The following is a 19,544-nucleotide window of genomic DNA, read 5'->3' on the forward strand; positions in this document are numbered from 1 at the left end:
GATTAACCCCCGACTACCTTTCTGACCAGGTGGTCCTGGTAGTAAAGAGCCCACCTGCCAATGCAGAAGACGTTAAGAGACCCAGGATCAATCCCTAGGTGGGGAAGATTCCCTGGTGTAGGAAATGGCAACCCACTGCAGTAGTCTTGCCTGGAGAATCCTATGGATAGAGGAGCCTGGCAGCCTACAGTCCATGGGGTCACAAAGAGTCGGACACGACTGAAGCGACTTAGCAGGCATCCACCTTTCTGACCCTTGGTTAGTAACTGGGCTCAGCACCGTCTATCAAGAGCTGCTCTGTGCCAGGCCCCGTGTGGACAGAAGCAAGCAAGCAAGGTGGCCGCCCTGTCTTTGGGGTCAGGCTCCAAGCAAGTGCCGGGCCAGGATGTGAGGATGTGAACTGGGATCCGACGCTGCTCAGACAGCGGAGACACAGGTGGCCGGAGGCACCGCCGACACAGAAGGGCCGGGGGTAGAGTGCCGACCGTCACTGAGAAAGCACCACCATGTCTAGCTGGTTTCCATGCTTCTGGGAGGGGAGCTGAGGACCCCAGCGTGGACAACGAAAGTGGCGGGAAGCAAAGTGACCTGCCTCAGGGGAGCGGCTGGGGAGACGCCAGCAGGAGGGGATCTGAGGGCGGCCCTGTCCTGCGGGACGAGACCCGGCCACGGGAGGAGGGAAGGACACAGAGAGGGGCACGGGTCCCTGCGGGGCTCAGCACGGCTGAGTGGGGCCCTGCTCTGTCCCAGCCCACGCTGCCCGGCACACAGGAGGCACTTCAAGTCCATCCGGAGCAGGGCAGAGGGGACTGCAATGCTTGGCAGTGCCTTGCACCTGGGAGCTGGCAGCCATGGTGGGCCCCGGGGATCCCTTCTGCACATGGTCCTGTGCGGGGGAACCACACTCAGCTCCAGAGGGGAGGGGCCCTGCACCAGGCGGCCACCCTCCTGCCTGCGTGCCAGAGAAACAACCCCAGACTCTGGACCAGCGCCTTCATCTCTGGGCTCAGTCACCCCACTTCTGTGACGGGGCCTCCATCACCCGGGGGGGGGAGACGGTCAGGCAGGTCCCTAGAAAGTATCTTCTAAACTTGACACTGAGGTGCCCCATGCCCAGGGCAGGGAGCGTGGAGGAGGCCACAGGAGGTTGGCCGCAGGGCGCCCCGTGTGGCAGGCGCTGTGCCGACCTGCTCATTCTGCAGGAGAGAAACCCGGCCATGCTCAGGCTTCCCCACTAGGTTGCCGGGTGTGCTGGGGGTGGGTGTGTCTGAGAGCTCGCCTCTGGGAAGCCTCCCGGCCTTGCTGCAATTTGTGCAGAACACAGACGAGAGGACACGGGCAAGGGCGGCCGTGGCAGGAGCCACGCGGACGGACGCTGGCTGGTTCTCACCAGAACCCGCCTCCACGTCCTCAGGACGACCGTCTGCCCGGGGCAGGTTTGTCACGTGGCCGCAGGCACAGGGTGGGAGGAGACGTCTCTCGGGGAGCTTTACTGGGGCCAGAAGCCCTGCTGCCAAGCTCCCTCGAGGTGCTGCCTATCAGAGCCTGGCCCAGAGGGCATCCCGGGAGCCCTAGTGACCCCTGCAGCCCTGCAGACAGCACCAGAGGCTGCCTCTGGGCAGACAGACACGCGGCGAGACACAACGCGCTTTCCTGAATGGCTCCTTCCCCTATCCCCAGGGGGACGGCTGAGCAGACGTTCAGGACCTTCCCTCCATGACGCACACCCTGATCCACCGTGGCCAGGCTCCACAAGGCCCCCAGGGGCGGCGGTCTGCTCCATCCTGGTGTAAGTTAGTTACCTGCATGTATAAACTGTCAAAACATCACAAAGTACAATTGAGACCAGTGAATTTCGATGCATGTCAATTATATCTCAAAGCAAAAAAATTATATATTAAAAAAATGGCAAGAACTGCAGCTCCAGGCCTTATGGGAAGGAAGGGAAAGGCGGGGGGCACTGGAGGGGTGCTTGCAGGAGCCCAGACCCACCCCCCGGAGGGGGAGAACCTGGGTCAACACCCCACCCCCCGCCACCTTTTGGCAGCTTCACAGTCAGCGTGCTGTTTTGGGACGGGAATCCGCAGTCCTTGCTATGTCAGTTAAGGCCTGAAGAGTGTGTCCCAACTCCAGGGGGCTGGGGGGTGGGGGAAGGACTGAGATCAGGAGAGAAATCGGTATGATCTCTGGGTAGCACTGAGGAAAGTCCTGGAGTGGACAAGGTCATTTATGGAAATAAAACGTACACAGGCCTCAGCATCACGGACAGGGTTTGTTACTGTCCTGTTACAGACTTCTCTCCTCACATCTCTGAAAAGCACCTGAAACTGCAGGGAAGGAGTGACCTGCTGACGACTAGGAGGGAGAGAGGATGTTCGCTAACCTCAGTCAGGCTCCTGGACCCAGCGCCACGGTGCCTGCAGCAAACGCACAGAACTCCACCCGTCAACAGTGGTGAGCGATGGGTGGACAGCCTGGAGATGCAAGAGGGACCAGAAGCTGCACTGGTGGAGGCAGGGAGGCCAGGCAGGAAGTGCAGGGGGCTCCAGGGAGGCCACGTGATATAAGTGACAAGGCATGAAGACCAGGGCGGGGGCCTGTGTGGTTTAACCAGGACGTGACACGAGTCATGAAAAATCCCAGCAAAAGCCCAGAGTTCACTGGTGGGGAAAGCTATGTTAAAAGTGGGGCTTCCCTGGTGATCCAGCGGTTAAGAGTCCCGCCTGCCAGTGCAGGGGACATGTGTTCGATCCCTGGCCCAGTCCCACATACCGCAGAGCAACTAAGCCTGTGCAAAAACTACTGAGCCCACAGGCCTAGAGCCTCGGCTCCACAACAAGAGAAGCCACTGCAGTGAGCCCATGCACCACAGCTGAGAGAAGCCCCCTATCGCCGCAACTAGAGAAAGCCCGCCCACCGCAATTAAGACCTAGAGCAGCCCAAAGTAAATAAATATAAAACAAAACTTTAAAAAGGAAAGAGGTGAACTCCTTGTCCTCAAAAAGCACATAACCAGGGGCTAGGGGATACAGAGCATGGGCAAACTCCCACCCTTCTGAGACTCAGTCTCCCCGACTATAAAATGGAGCCATCGCGGTAAAAATGCAGGTGAGTCCAAAACACTGCACTGCCAGCCTCCACCAGGCACAGTGACATTAGACTACAAGGAGATTCACAGCTCCTCACAGCAAGACGGCCTGATCCTGCAGCCGGCCTCCGGGTGAGCCTGCTCTAGCCCCTTCAGTTGGTCGGCTGAGCTATTTCCATACTCCAGACAGGACACTCAGCCCTTAAATTCCAAGGGAGCCTGCATCCTTGTGTGAGCTTAGTTGCTCAGTCCTGTCTGACTCTTTGAGAACCTGTGGAGTGTAGCCCACCAGGCCCCTCTGTCCATGGGGATTCTCCAGGCAAGAATACTGGAGTGGGTTGCCATGCCCTCCTTCAGGGGATCTTCCCAACCCAGGGATGGAACCTAGGTCTCCCGAATTGCAGGCAGATTCTTTACCATCTGAGCCACCAGGGAAGCCCCTGCATCCCCAGTGCAGCTCTAACTATCAGCATTACCACTGCTGATGGGCCACCCACCTGCTGTGAGTGACTTCCCAGGCCGCGTGGTACGGACCGCATCCCTGGGTTAGTAAGCCGGGATAATGAGGCCGCGCCAACAGCAGGGCCCACAGGATAGAGAGATATTCAGATTTGGGGTCTCGAATTATGAGGAACGACCAGAGGAGGAGCAGGACAACCCCTGGGGGCCGGAGCAGGAGGCTGAGACGCTGCCGAGGATGGCGCGGACCAGGCTGGGATCCAGGCAGGGTCCTCAGGGTAGGGGAGGGCGTTTCTGTTCAAGCCACACAGGCGTGTGGGCCTCTCACCCCACTCCTGCCCCGGGTTTGCCAGAGGGGCACGGCTCACAGGGAGCCCATCTCATTGGCCCTCATTCGGGGGAGGGGGGAGAAGGAGGGCAGATTTCAGCCATGAGACCCCACCCTTGGCCAGGAGCCCCTCTGAGTGCACCCACACTTGTCCCAGTGCAGACAGCGGGCGCCCTGGACTGCTGAGGATAAAAACAAGGAACGAGCAGCACCTGAGGAAGGAAAACGTCGGAAGGGAGACCAGGGTGGAACAGACAAACCCCCATGGGAGGCCTCTGAGCACCTGGACACCTGCTGAGGAGGCCTTGGCTGGGCAGGGGCAGCCGCACACACTTGGGGCTCCCTGCCCACAGGGGTCATGGGCCTCCGCCCACTCACACCAGCCAGGCCGAGGGTGGGGTGGGACAAACCAGGGGCCGCATCCTCCAGGGAGGATGACTCGTGGGTCACCCAGGGGCCACAGACACAGAGGGGTGGCTGGGTGGGGGAGGATGGGGTGGGCGTGGAAGGTGTCCACCTGAGCAATGAAGTGGGGACTGGCCAGCTTACTGCCATTCATGGAGTTTAATTTCCAGCATTAGGATGTCTTCCCTGGTGGCTCAGATGGTAAAGAAACTGTCTGCAATGCAGGAGAAGCAGGTTCAATCCTTGGACCAGGAAGACCTCCCTGGAGAGGGGAACAGCAACCCACTCCAGTAGTCTTGCCTGGGAAATCCCATGGACAGAGGAGCCTGGCAGGCTGTAGTTCATGGGGTCACAAAGAGTTGGACACGACCGAGCCATTAACACTTTTCACTTTCATATGTCAACTTCTAAACATTCCAGCTTATTCCAGTTTTTAAAAGCTCAGCAAATATGTGTTGGATGAGTAGAGGGATTAGAGAATGATGACTCCAGCATTATCGAGCCCCTTGCCCTGTGCCACGCAGGCCTGACTTTAATTGACTCCTTCAGCACCCTGGACAGAGCTCATGGCTCCTATTTGTTTTCAGGGAGGACTAAAGGGCTGAGTGACCTGCCCAAGGTCAGTCAGCTTTGAGCCTGTGACCCACGCAAGGGAAATCCCTGAGACCTCAGTGGGGAGGGGAGGAGTGTTTGGATCACCAGGTCCCGGCTTGCCTCCTGACCCTCCCCGTGACCCGGCCCATGAGCTGCATAGCACTGGGCTCACAGTGAGTGAGGGCTGGGAGGGGCAGTGACCTTGGCCGGCAGGGGCTGTCTGCCATGTGGGTCAGGCCAGCCTGTCCCTTTGTGACTCAGGCCCTGCACCTGCAGGCTCATCCCCTCTCTCCTGCAGCTCTGCTTTTCACAGCTGCTCAGAACAACGGCAGACCCAGGCGGTGGGGCCAGAAGGCCCTGAGAATTACAGATCCCATGGAAGCTGAGAATGGCCTGGTTTTTTTGACCTTGTGGTAGGTGAGAGTGTAAAATGGTGAAACGCAGCCAATTCCACCTTCCAGGCTAATGGCTGGGTGGGGGTGTGCCTTCCAACCTGGACTCTCAGAGCCCCTCTTCCAATCAAAGACCTGCACTGCCCACCTAATGAGCGTTAGACACGGGGGTTGAGGGTGGGTCTTTGGTCCAGTTGGTGGTGATAGGCCAAGTTCAGGACACTGAGAGCCATATCAGAGGCGTGGAGGAGTCCCCACCCAGCCTTTGGAGCTGCACTCACTGCTTCATCCATTCCTTCCTTCCTCCACTCAGCGTTTTGTTCCAGGCATGAATCTGTGCGGCCGGTCCTGGGGAGCCTGCAGTCCAGTAGGGACAGACCGTCTGCCCTGTTTGTGGAGGAGGGGGAGCAGAGGGTGCAGGTCACCTTCCCAGAGGGGGTGACCCTGAGCCCGACAACAGAAGAGAAGGGCACAGGTGAGTGAAGGCTTGGCCAGGAGGAGGGGCTTTGGGGATGGGGCTTGATGGAGCCAGAAGGGCCCCAAGTGCGCTGGCATCACCTGAGAGTTCGCCCCTTTCCCAGCTGGACTCAGGAAAGAGGCCGACGCTCACCTGAAACCATGGCCATGGGACCTGATCGCACAGAGCCAGCACCACCCAGGAGGGGCAGTGGGCCACCCCCATGGGCGCCCTTAGCCCTTCCACCACCATGGAACACAGAACTGCAGGCAGAACAGCCACAGGGACACTGGGCACAATGGTGTCCATGGGACACTCGGGCCTGTGATGGGCACGGCTGATCTCACGCCGACAACCCCATGAGAAGGCACAGACTCCTCCCCACACAACACACAGGAACCCAGGCAGGGTGACTCGTCCAGGCTGGGAGGGGAAGGGGGCGGGGTCTGAGCCGATGCCTGACCACAGGGCCTGTGCTCTGACTGCTATGAGGAGCGTGGGGCCCAGAGAACACGCAGCTCAAGTCTCCGCAGGCCACCTGCAGCTCAGCCTGGCCCGGCCTTTGAGCTGAGACCTGGGCAGCAGCAGGTAAGCTGCGAGGAGGGCAGGACCGCCCAAGCTTGTACTTGAACCAGGGAGGTTAAAGTACATCTCTGGAGAACACCCAGGGAGGAGGTAGGCATGCAGGGTCCCAGTTCATGTCTAGCAAAGCCCTGGACTTGGCTGGACCTCAGGTGCCCTGTTTATATGATGGGTGTGGGGCTGGAGCAGCCGACGCCTGAGGTCCAACATGAAGGGTCAACACAGGAGGGGGGTGTGCCGGGCTCCCCGTCCACCCTCTGTCCCCCACTATTTCACCTTCAGTAACAGGCTGAGACCTTTTGAGCCCCAGTTTTTCCATCTGTGAACTGGGAATGAGCGACACCACCACCCGCTGGTAAGAATCACATGGAGATGGGGTTTGTGAGGATGTTCTGTAGCCTCTGAAGGGCTGTGTATTCAGGAAGCTTCCACCTACTGCTTGCATCACTGGGCTGCAGAAACCCAGCGAATGTGCTCAGAAATCATATCTCTGTAAGGGAAGTTCAGGGAGGAGATGGGCTTCGTTTCCACGTGCATCTCATTTCCAGGCCTTGGGTGGCATCGGGGACATCCATACCATGGCGGGGAGGGGAGGGCTGTGACCCCAGCCCATGTGCTTGACTCTAAAATCCACTTGAAGCTGTTCTTCCTCCTCCCCAGTCACTTAGAGGCTCTCTGGATTCTGGGAGTGGCCGTGACTTAGTGACGGCCACCAGGAGACCCTGACATGCGCCTGGCCATCAATAACATGCTTGCTTTCTTGCCTTGGCTCGGGGACAACCTGGGGACCCCCAACAGTCACCAGCAGAGCTGGAAGGCGTACTGACCACCACCCAGGAGGCCCAGCCAAACCCGGCCCCTGCCTGCCAAATCCAGCCTACTAACCAGCAAGCCAAGCTGGCACCGGGTTCAGCTGGCACACCTGGCTCCCCATCAGGGACATGGGCATGGGGACACGGCCTGCAAGGGGATGTCCACCTAGGGAGAGCGTCCTCGGGGCAGGGGAGGAAGACACGGGCAGGGCTCCTGAGAGTGAGTGACTCAGGGATGATGCCTTCTGAAGCCAGAAATAAAGCTGTGGACCCGGAAAGAAGCGTGCGGGGAAGAGTGCGTCAGGCTCGGGGGGCAGGCAGAGCGGGACCCTCGCTCACTCACTTTCTACCTCCCTGAGCCTCAGTTTCCTCTGCCGTAAGCTGAAGCAAGACGCTCACCTCATAGGATGACCGATTTCTGCATCAAGGGCCGTCTGCGCGTCTAGAAGCTGCTTCTAGTGGCCTGTTCCCTCCTCCTGCCTTGTATATTTAGTCGCTCAGTCGTGTCCGACTTTTTGCAACCCCATGGACTGTAGCCCACCAGGCTCCTCTGTCCATGGGATTTTCCCAGGCAAGGATGCTGGAGTGGATTTCCATTTCCTTCCTTAATTCCTGTAAATTGCTGGTGACAACACTTGAATAGACATAATAAGTGCACAAGCTCTCAGTGGGTGGAAAGGGCGGCGGGAGGAGGGCTTTTATCAAGCTCTAGTTTACAAGCAAATTCTTTCATATTTCTCCCGCATCTTAGGAGGCCCGTGGGCTCCATGCTTCCCCGAGAAGAATGGGCAACCTGGTTTTCGCAGGAGCCAGTAGCTAGAGGGTGACCCCCTTGGTCAGCCCTTGGGAAAGCTGAGCAGATGGTGTTCAGCCTACTGACCTGGACCCCCCCATTCTAGAGATTCCGAGGTTTCTTTTGTAGCAGCTCAGGGAGGCTGGGGGGTGGGTGGCTTGGGTGTCAGAAGCCCACCCTCCAGGCCTGGCTCTGAGCTCTGGAACCAGAGGAGACAGGCCCCACCTCGCCCTCCGTAGGGACCCTGAGGACCCCCACTAGGGAGAGACGCTGCTCCCCCATCCCAGACAGGAGGCACTTTCTGGTCTGGGTGTGGTTTCCCAGTTTATTTTAAGCAGAAGCTCAACCAGTTTGACGTTTGACGTTTCCAGTTTGATGCTGGAAACTCTAACGTGCAGCGGCTCCACCTTGGAAGCTCCAGTGGCCTGTCCCGTCACCCCCAAGCCTCTGCAGACCGGGCCGGTCACAGGCGCCACTGGGCGCTCGTACTGTGATCACATCTCGCTTTCCCATGTTCCGTTTCATTTTATTTCTCCTGCTCTAACTTATTAATTAGCCTCTGCTCACAGCACAATCCAAGCCCTGGAGTGGATCTTCTAACCCAGCCATGGTCTCTGAATGTCTTCTCTTCCAGTGCGCCCTGGAGGGGGCGGGGGAGTGGAGTGGGGGACTTCCTGCTATGATGGAGCCTCCACAGGGGAGCCCCACCCTGCACCTGAGACCCGCAGCTCCCAGGTGTCCAGGTTTGGTCCCAGGGGTTACACTGCTTCTGAGCTCTGACTTTACTGTACCTGGTTTGGAACAAAGGCTCTAATGGTGCCCCTCCCCCATCAGCTGGGGTTCCCCACCAGAGCCGGAGGCCCCCACACCACGCCTCCTCCTCCGGACCGGCCCTCCTCCGCTCTCTCCTCCCAGGAGTCAGGCGGGGTCCTCCAGCTTCAGTCCATCTTCTGAAGGAGCCTCTCCAGCTCAAGACCCACCCCAGTGGGCGGGAGCCGCAGCTCGCTCAGCCCCTGGAGGATCCACAGCCCCTGGAGGGTCCGCAGCTCCTGGAGGGTCCGCGCTTTTGCAGGGGGCTGTGCAAGTTGTTGCTGCACAACAGATGAGGCTAAAGCAGTGGGTCAGGGTCTTTGTCTCTGAATGCACCGAACGGCTACAGTTTCTTTCTCTCTTTCAAATCCCCTTGGAAGACACTCTCACAAGCGGGCAGTACTCATTCAGCACTTTCCAGCCCCTGGAAGAATCCGCAGCCACTGGGACACGTCGATCGGCCCCTCCCTCCCCTGCACCTGAACACCTTCATGTTGAGACCCCCGCTGACTTGCCAAGCCCCTCCTCCTGTGTGCAAGCAACTCATCTTTCCCTCTGAGCCCTGCACACACTGGATTCTTGCTGAATTCTTTCCTCCCATCCTGGGAAGATACTGGTTATACGGTGTTAGGGAACGAAGCTGCCCCGTCCCCAGCAGAGTCTCTGGGGCCAAGGGTCTCTGGCACCACAACCTGAGCCACATGGGCTGTATCTCTGTGTTAGGTACCAGCTTTCATCCGGTCACACCTGAGTCCCGGCGGGCACCTGTCTGGCCTCTCTGGGGTCACACCTGAGTCTCTGCAGGCACTTGTCTGGCCTCTCTGGGGCCACTCAGGTCTTCACATGACCTGAGCAGCAAAACCATAACCCACAAAACCATCCTTGCACCACCAGCAACATCTTTCCATCGAGTTTATACCTGGTCAGGTTCAAACCCTCCCACAGTTCACCTGCAGACCACACCTGGGAGAGCGAGGGACGCTCAGTCTGATCCTGCTCCTTCTGTCTTTAACAAGAGGGTCCGGCTCCCCGGAAGGCCAGTGGGCTTCTGCGGCTCACCGGCCAAATCAAGCCTATTGCCTATTTCTGTACAGCCCACCAGCAGTGGAGATCAAATAGAGGATAACATTCTGTGTCATGTGGAAATCACGTGACAGTCACACGGCCACGTCCGTTCCCTCTGCACCGTCCATGGCTGCCCGACAGCAGCAGCACTGGGTGGTTACAGCAGGCACCCCACGAGCCACAAAGCCCAGAAGATGCCCCGTCTGGCCCTTTCCAGGAAGCCTGTCGAGCCCCCAGCTAAGCGACGATGAAGGCCGTGTCCGGATCCAAGCGCGTATATACACGTGTGGACGGTGTGTTTCTTCCCAGGCCTGTCGGTGTCCCCAGAGGACACTCGGAGGACACACGGGGCTAAAGCTCATGTCACTAAAGCTCACTGTCCACCCCGTGAAGGAGGAAGGGCCTTGACTGGACCAAGGGCCCCAGAGGGGGCACTCAGAGGGACAGCTCAGCCACAGCGCAGGTGCTGTTACACAAAGCCCAGCTGACTTGGAGCCCAGGGTGCTAGGTGTTGGGGAGGGATGTGAGGGGCGCTTTTCGAAGGCAAACACCAACACGGCTGATGAAGCTGGAAGCAGAGGCGGCTCCAGAGCAGAGGGGGGTGGTGGTCTTTTCACACATGACGAGGGCAGCCTGGACCAAGAGCTGAGGGGGGCTCAGGGCCCGGGCTAAGCATCCCACGGGCCCAGGTCTGAATCCCAGCTCCGCCCTTCGATACCTGTGAGGCTCGGAGGGGGCACATACCCTCTGGACCTCATCTCCCTCAGCATCTGCTCTGAGGGCTCCGGTCAGGAAAAGAGAGAAGGTTCGCGAAGCAGCCAGGACCGACTCCAACGCAACGCGGTGCACGTGCTCAGGACGTCGTGAGCTGGGTAATTATTTGCTACGGAAATGAAATTGACACGTAACGTTACATTCGTTTCAGGTGTACAGCAGAATGATCTGATGTTTGTCCATGTTGTGGAGGGATCACCAAATGCCCAGTGAACGTCTATCACCACACAGTCACAGTTTCTTTTCTTGTATCTTAAAGGTCGTTCCTGCTATTCCTACTTGGCGCCTCTCCAGGCCGACTCGCGAAGCCTGGTTCTCCTCCTCCCAGGAGACAGCACCGCAGCGTTTCCCCGAGAGGAGCCTGGATCTCCGGCCCTCGGGGCCAGCCTGTTGGGACGTTGCTTCGGGACATACACGGAGCCTCTGCTCCCGTTTCCACTTTTAAGATCCACGTTTAAGATTCACTCCGTTGGCATCTTTGATATATACAATACGGTATTAACATCTTTTGAAACAGACTCAGAGAGGTGGTGTGACCTGCCCGAGGCCACCCAGAAAAATGCAGCTGACCTGAACAGACCTGGGCCTTCTGACACCAGATCCATTCACACGCGTGCCCTGGGGAGGGGGCCTTCCACCCCCACCGTACAGGCGGTGGCAGAGCCGGCCTCCTGGAGGGTGGGCACCATGTCGGCACTTTAGTCGGGCTTTGAAGAAGGGGCTGATCTTGACAGAAGGTGTGGGGGCTACCCTCCAGGGACAGGCAGAGGAAGTCCAGGGCAAGGAGGTGTGAGCAGCACAGAGGGACAGCGGGGTCACGGGGGTGGTGGGCAAGCAGCCGGGGTGGAGCTTCCAGCCCAGCAGCCACGGTCACATGAAGCTCAGAGCAACCGCTGGACAGACCAGCGATCCAGCTGGGGGGTCGGGCCTGTGTGGGCACAGGGTGATGTGACGGTCCGTGCTTAGGAGCAGTGGTGGCTCTGGGCTTAGACGGCCTGGCACAGAGTCCTGTTCACTCCTCCTCGGCTGTGTGCTCTCAGGAAGGTCCAAAACCTCTCTGAGCTTCAGATCTGGGTAATCACAACCTGTGACCACAGGGCGGTTGAGACCAGGAAGTGCAATGATATGGGAAACAGGAGCAGAGTCTCCGTGTATGTCCCGAAGCAACGTCCCAACAGGCTGGCCCCGAGGGCTGGAGATCCAGGCTCCTCTCGGGGAAACACTGAGGTGCGGTCTCCTGGGAGGAGGAGGACCAGGCTTTGCGAGTCGGCCTGGAGAGGAGCTGAGTAGGAATGGCAGAGGTGGGGGCTGTGCAGACAGAGAGCGGCCCCAACCAGCCAGGGCACCAGATTGATGGGGCGGAGGCCTGACCTGGGGCCGCAGAGTCAGGACGTGCCAGCATTGCGAGTGCATCTTTTCCTCATCACTCAACTCCTAACGGGATGACAGCTGGGATTCAATACGAAGTCATCTCCAGCCCCATTACGGCCCCAGCAAGATGGTTCCAAATTAAATCTAACAGTCAATGAAATCGTCAATATTTAATTTACTCATTGCAGGTGGCAATTCAGCCCTCGTGACGCTACTCTTTAATGGCAGAAATATTGGGATTTATCACGCATTACGGGACTCAGAATTGCTGGGCTCTCTCAGTGAGGCTGCCGCCGCCGCCCAGGGGGTGGAGCCCTGGGGGACCCTCCACGCAGGGCCACTGCTGGACCCTCCCAGGGCAGGGCTTCTCACTTCCGAATCCACTGGGCCCTTTTTTTTGGAAACAGGAAACTTGGCAAGAATTAAAGTGTGGGTGGTCCCTCCTGATTGTCTCACCCCCGACCCCCCGCCTGGTCTCCCCAGAGCTGGAAGCGATGAGAGGAAGTGCCCTCCTGAGGGCAGCCTCCCAGGTGCCTGGAGCATCCCGCACTCCGCGTCCCCAGGTGGGAACATACCTGGAGGCGCTGCCCCCCCAGCCTGGCGCCCTCCCCTACATCCTTCCTGCCTCCTCCCTCCCTGGGCTTCCTCCCGCCCTGCCGACCACCCAGGCCGCTTCCCTGGACCTACAGTCACCTCCAGGCCCACTTCTGCCCTTCCGCAGAGGAACCACATCCCACTTCCCCGGGCTGCGAGCACAACCAAGTCCCCATCAGCCCTTTCCAGGGTCAAACACAGGACTGAGTTCTTTATGAGCATTAAAGTGAAAGTGAAGTCGCTCAGTCATGTCTGACTCTTTGCAACCCCATCGATTGTAGCCTACCAGGCTCCTCCATCCATGGAGTTTTCCAGGCAAGAGTACTAGACTGGGTTGCCATTCCCTTCTCATCTCCTGCATTGGCAAGAGGATTCTCTACCACTGAGCCACCTGGGAAGTTCCCCAAATAAACCTGCATTTGTATTTAAATAACGCGTGTCTGTAATTAACAGTCATCTCTCCCTCTCTTTTACTCTGCCTTGAGTTTCACTGATGTGGTTTTCTGTGATCCTCTTGCTACTTTTTCCTAAATCCCCGACCGAATCGGAAAGCCCTTCTCTGCACAACCAGGTGCCAGTTCTTTTTTTTTTTCTGGAAGCTTCCATCTCCTGCTCCAACCAAAATGGGCTTCTTTCTTCCAAGGTTACAGGGCGCCTCTCCTGCACTTAGATGTCCTGAAGATGAGGAAACTGAGTTCTCTGGTTGCAAGTTGCTCACTCCAGGCCTCACCTCATCACAGAATCGAGGTTTTGCTCAAAGCCAAGCACCCCCTCCTCGGGCACCCTCTGCCAGCCCCTGCTTCATCTGAGGACGAGAAGGGAACGGTCATGTCAGCTGGGATGTGGGCTAGGGAGTGAGGGGGCTGCTGGTGAGCAGAGGGTGGAGGTCACAAGGGAACACGGCCACGCAGGGCGTTCTGGATACAGTGACTCGCTGTTCCAGCACCTACAGATTTGTTTGCATCCAGCAGGAAAGTAACTGGTACGAAGGCGCCTGCAGGGAGCTGGTCTGGTGGCCCCGAGGTGACCCGACGGCGGTTTCTCTAAGCCTTTCCTGGCAATCATAGTCATCATCACCATGGCTGCCGTCGTCCTGGGTCAAAAGGGCAGCTCAAGGAAAGAGTGATACCAAGGTGCTTCCTAAACAGCCAGGCAGAGTTCAGATGCTACCTGCTCGCGAAGCACAGACTTCACTTTAATTTCCAGTGCCCAAGGCCTTTCCCTGACCTCAGGACCGTTGCGGGGGCTGGGTGGGGCGCAGAGCGGGGTTTCTGACTGATGTCCCTCCAGGCCCGGGGCCCAGAAACGCTTAGGAGGGCAAACACCCCCAAAGTTCAAAAAGGGCCCCCCCCCCAAGCCCTCTGCTCGGGGCTCTCTCCACGTGGAGTGTGACACAGAGGACCAGCCCCACAAGGCATTTTTAGAGATGAGTTTTGTGAATGTAAGTGTGACCTGCCCTCAGCTCAACCCTCTGGATCCCTGGTGATGGAGGAAGGCCTGGCAGACAGAGGGCATCTCAGTTCTCGTCTGAAAGGGCTCCCGCCTTGAGCCCTGCCGCATCCTGCTGTTAGTGTCAGGAGGCTCCCGGAGGCCCCGGTTTCTCTTTAGCACCAGGAGGTCACCGAGGAGACATCCGGCCAGACCGCGGCGTAGTCTACGGTTCCTGGTGGCGGTCCCTGCCCCTTCCCCCCCCACATGGTGTTTACCGTTATTTTCCTTAAAACACAACCCCCCTCCCCCGCTGCCCGCCCCCTGAGACCCGCTCCACAGTCAAGCCCCACTTCTAACGGAGTGCTCCCACCCCGAGAGAAGGTGAGGACCCTGTGCGGCTCACCCGCAGGCCCCATTAACTCCCCTCCCTCCCACCACCCCGGCCCTTCACATGGGGGGTGCTCAGGCCTGACCCCTGGGCATCCCTTCCATACCCCCTTCTCCAGCAGGAAGACAACGACCCCCGCCCCACTCCACAGAAGAGCCCCATACACTGCGCCCACATTGAAATGAACCCATTAGACTAATGCCAGCCTTGATGATTAATAACTACATTTTAAAGGGAGATACCGCCCAGGGTGAGATCTTTGGGGGACAGTTCTTGCCTGCAGGCAAAGTTCTAATGTGGCTTTAGACAAGAAACGGGTCTTCTTGATTTATTCATTTGTGTGGCAGTAGGGGGGATAAAAGCCTCCGGCATCCCCGGCTTTGGGCCTGAGTCACCTGCGGCCCCCAGGGAGAGACCTGCCGCTGGGCCTTCTGGAGACGCACCAAACGCTGAGCTTGAAGCCGCCTGTCTGGATGGTTCTCACAGCACAGCCTGTCATCTGCGCTCACTGCTTTCCGCTGTGTGAGCCCAGGGAAGCACCTTCACCTCTCTGACCTGTTTCCTATCCGTATGCTGGAGATGAGGTGACCGGGAAAGGATGCACCCACACCCCACCCCAGCTGCCCGCTTCCTCCCACAGGAGCGGGAGCCCCAGCCAGGAATCTAATTTCCAAGGGCCTCACTTCCACGGGCCAGTTCACCTGTCCACGAGGAAGGCAGGGCCGTCCTCAATGGAGCCAAGCCACACGGAAGGCCCGGGGCAGGGCTGGGCGATTCCAGGAGTCACTTCACATGGCCTTTGAGGACGACTGGGTGGGTGTTTTGCAGGAGGCTTTGCTGGGGTTTGTCTGCTCTCTCTCTCCTCTTCATATTGGGGTCCCAGGTATTGGGGGGACGAACAGAGATGAGGTGCCCTTCGCATCCCCTCCCATCAGGCACGTGCTATCAACCTGACCCACCTCTGGGACGTTGGCCTCGTTCACCTGGCTGAGGTGTGATTGTCTGGCGTCCCCGCTGCAGAATCAGGAAGGGTCACAACACCTAAAGCTCACGCTGTTAAGGGGTGGCGGTGGGGCCCACTCCTCGAGGGCAGAGTATCACTGTAATTTACTTGGCGTTCTTCTGCCTGGGGCAGAGTTGTCTCTTTTCGTTCATTTATTATTATTTTTTAATATTTCTTTATTTGGCTGCATTGGGTCTTCATTGTGGGGCACAGACTCTAGAGCGTGGACTCAGAAGCTGCGAGTCATGGGCTTAGTTGCCCGCAGCACATGGGAGCTTCCCACATCGGGATCAAACCCATGTCCCCTGCATTGGCAGGCGGATTCTTAACCACTGGACCACCAGCCAAGTCCCTCTCCTTCATTCACTTATTTAGTCACTTATTAACATTAGCACAGACTGACATTTACTTCACACTGAGGTTTATGATCCAAAAACCATATTTTGTTGCTCAAACTGCCCCCAGCAGTAGCTCCAGGATGCTCTGAATCGGCTCCTGCATCCCCTGGACACACCTCCATCGTGACGTTGTTTCTGGGACTACACGATGCTTAGCTGCCAGGTACCCATCACCGGGTGCTCTGAAGGTCAAGGAAACTTCCTGTGGTCGCAGTCATCCCTGGCTTCGTGGAGGCGACGGACAAGGGTCTGAGCTACACGGGCTCCACGCGACAGCTGTGTGGTCTCTGGCCCGGCTCCCGTCAGGTAGCAGGAGACCTCTAGACACTGGGTGTCTCCAGCACCAAGGACACCCTGCAGGCAGTGGCACCAACTAACAACTGAGGGGTTCCTGCCCCCTCGGAGCCCCCAGTGCCCACAGCGCCTGCTCCATCACAGGTCGGACACCACACATGAGCCGTGGAGTCAGGGGGTCCAGGCTGCAACCTCCGGACCTCTGCTCACCAACTGGCAAACGGAGCTGCTTGAGGCTGACAAGAGGTCAGTGTGTGACGGCCGGGAAGCCAGGAGGAGCTCAATGATAGTAAAGTCTAGCATTTACTTGCCTTGTGCACCTCTATGGGATAAATCTCTACCGCCTCCTTTGTTCCTTGCCACAGTCCTACAGAGCAGGGGTCCCCGAAATCTGGGGTCTAACACCTGATGATCTGAGGTGGAGCTGCTGTAATAATAATAGAAATAAAGTGCACAATAAATGTAATGCACTTGAGTCACCTGCAAATCAATGCCCCCCCATACCCGGTCCGTGGGAAAACTCTTCCATGAAACCAGCCCCTGTGCCAAAAGGGCTGTGGACCAAAGTTACAGAGGCCAAGTTACAGATAAGAAAAGGGAGACACAGAGAGAGGCTAATTAGCTGGCCCAAGGACATCCCGCTACTAAACGTCAGAGCTGAGACTTGAACCCTGGCTCATGTCTCCGCGAGCTCTGGAAACCTTTGGGATCACAACTCTGTGACCCTCACACACCCTGGCAGCACAAGCATCTCAAGGAATCGCAGGAAGTGAGCTCTGCAAAGGCCCAGAAACCAGAGCCCCTCCCAGCGTCTGATACTCGGGAGCCCAGAGTATCAGACTCTGGGCCGATACTCAGAGTATCAGCACTGGATGTGTGACCAGCCCAAGGGCACAAATCAGCACGGCAGAAAGCTGGGAGGGCGCGCCTGTTCAGCGCTCAGCATGCTCACCGCCAAGAGGGAAGATTAGAAGGGTCCTAACAGCAAGAGGATTGGCAAATCCTGACCCACCCCGTGTTCGAGCCCCTGGACTCCTTTCCTGCACTCTATATTCTCAGAATGGACTCCAGCAGTTCCCAGTCCACTCTGCAAGGCTACTGGGCAGATGCTAGTACAACTCCAGAGGCAGCTTCTGGGACAGGTGAGGGCAGGGCTGGGCAGGGCCAGATGTGTGGGAAGGCAGCCCCTGCCCCCACCCGCTGCATAACCACCAATGACTCACCAACGCTGACCCCTCGGGTCAACTCAGGATGGCACCTGCAGGCCACCTCTCGCTGCACAGACAGGTGACCTCTGCTGCCCTCCACAGCAGCAACTGCCCCCCCCACCTGCGGACTCACCCGCCCTCCCTGCAGCTGTGGACTCAACAGGTAAAGGTGGGCTGGGCACCTGTGTGGTCAAGGCTCCTCCGGACGCTCTTATACACCCTCTCAGAACAGCTCTGGGGACCACGCTCGACATCTGAGCTCTGCCTTTGCTTCAAGAGTTCCCCTCCTTGCCCTGGGGGCAAGTTAGGATGGAAGGGGCTCCTAACACTCCCTGGGAGACCTTCATTCACAGTGTTTCCTCATTCAGCACCCCAACTCCGTGCCCCAAGGCTCATTCACTGTGGGTGCCTCTCAAGTCCCTGGAAATGGCTCCCCTCCCCGCACTGCGGCTGGTTTGAGGACTTCAGTCTCTTGCAGGGGCCAGTGAGGGCTGGCCGGCCTGGGGACAGCACTGGAGGCAGTGTGCCCGAGGTACCCCGCACCCAAGGCAGACCCTCCAGAGTCAGAAGGATGGAAAGAAGGGGTGAGCCGCCCTGGGCGTGTCCACTGTGGGTCCACCACTGCCCCCTGGAACCCTCGGGGGCCTCCAGGACCCAATACAGCCCTGACCACCTCCAGGACGCTCAGTGTCTTTGGGGAGTCTTCTCCCCCCCTTCTGGAGAACACAGTCCCACCTGTGTCTCTGTCTCGAGGAACCCGCCCCTCCGCCACCATACACCCAGTAGACGCTCTGTTCCCTGGGGCACTATCCGTTGCGTCTGCGCTGACCCTTCCCACACAGGGGCTGGGTCTGTCTCCCTGCTGGACCAAGGGCGCCCTAAGAGGTGCTCCATCCTACACGCCTTGCGCCCCACCTGGGCCCTGGACAGGCGCCCCACAGCTGCTGACCCACAGAAGCTGCGAGGCTAAGCATTGCCAGGTGAGGATGGGGTGGGGGGTGAGGGAGAGAGTCCAGTGGGCTCGCGAATGGGGCTCCCACCCTGTGGCAGCGACGGCTTTAGAGTGCCGGTGCCATGTCGTTCACGTTCTCCAATTCCCAGAAGGACTGGGGCAGGCAGTGGGGTCTTAGGGGAACCCTCAGAGCAGAAAATATTAATGAGAGAGAAAGGCTGGGCTTTGAAATTCAAATGCCTCTGCATTCTTCATCAACTTCTTCCAAGATGACTATGATTCAGATTGATTTTTCCAGACCTAATTGCTTTGATGCTGTTAATGAAAATATGAAAAGGTGATTAAGGAGAACTCTTTTTTTTTTTTACTTTGGGAAAATGTATAATGAATTCTGGATGTGGGCATATTTTGGTCTATTATGCATTTCATCATTTTGTTAAGGGGGGGGAAACAACTTTGAAAAGCCAAAGAAGTGTGGAACCTAGTCCTGGCTGAGCTGACTTTCCGAGTGGAGGGAGGAAATGGGTGGGGGCTCTTAGGCCCTCCTGGTTGAACCCAAACTCCTCCACGTGGCTCAGCTCAGGACTGCTCAGGCCAGAGTCGGTACAGAGCTGGCCTGGGCAAGCCTTCTCTCAGCCAGTCAGGAAACACCGAAGGAGCACTTCCTTGGTGCCCAGCCCTGGTGGAGCTGATCCTCTGGGACTAACATGATCCTAGCCCTTTCCCTCTTCACCAGTGCACACCGGAGCTGTGTGGGTGTTTGTTTGCTCCAACAGACAGGAAGCTCCTTACTCAGCAGTGATGATGTCTTTGCTGCTAGACAACTGGGGACCCAGGAGAGGCTAGGCCCTGACAAGTCAAAGGATAGGGGGCAGGGGATGGAGGCAGGAGGCTGCCTGGAGAGACAGGCAGGTGGCTCCGGAGAATCATGGCTTACCAGGAGCAGAAGCTGGGCAACTGGTCACTGGCAGGAATGCTTAAATGGTAACTTCAACAAATTGCTGGAGTCTCAGTGGAGAAGAACTTGACAGTGAAAAACTCGTAGGGGCCAGTCTAAAAAGGGAGGTCCCATATTTGGGAGTTCTACCTCCAGGAATCCCATCAGGTTCTCACAGTGAACCTGAAGAAAAATCTTCTCACGCCTGGAGAGGGGAGGGGAAAAGTAACTATCCTGAAATACAACAAATGTCGAGCATCTACTGTGTTCCCAGCTTTGCAAGGCATCTCGAGAGGGATGGAGCATCATGGGAGGAGGATGTGGCCCCTGCTCCTAGAGCCATGCGACCAGCTGGGGAAGACCTAGCCCAGCACGGTGAACTCAGGGAAGCCTTCTCGGAGGAGGCACC

General features: G+C 57.9%; 1 protein-coding gene and 1 long non-coding RNA gene across 3 annotated transcripts in view; one reads left to right on the forward strand and one right to left on the reverse strand.

The window, feature by feature from the left end:
- The window catches only part of PHF21B (PHD finger protein 21B), an 86,536-nt gene that overhangs the window by 31,097 nt on the left and 35,895 nt on the right, over window positions 1–19,544 (reverse strand). The window lies entirely within an intron of this gene.
- Window positions 5,183–7,395, forward strand: LOC145546840 (uncharacterized). Its single transcript, XR_014083343.1, has 5 exons — window positions 5,183–5,287; window positions 5,580–5,741; window positions 5,848–6,311; window positions 6,588–6,660; window positions 6,966–7,395. It is a non-coding gene; the product is annotated as an uncharacterized LOC145546840 (long non-coding RNA).

The sequence above is a fragment of the Giraffa tippelskirchi genome, chromosome 4, assembly GCF_054371585.1.
Source record: "Giraffa tippelskirchi isolate mGirTip1 chromosome 4, T2T-mGirTip1v1.2.pri, whole genome shotgun sequence".
In the NCBI taxonomy this organism is placed as follows: Eukaryota; Metazoa; Chordata; class Mammalia; order Artiodactyla; family Giraffidae; genus Giraffa; species Giraffa tippelskirchi.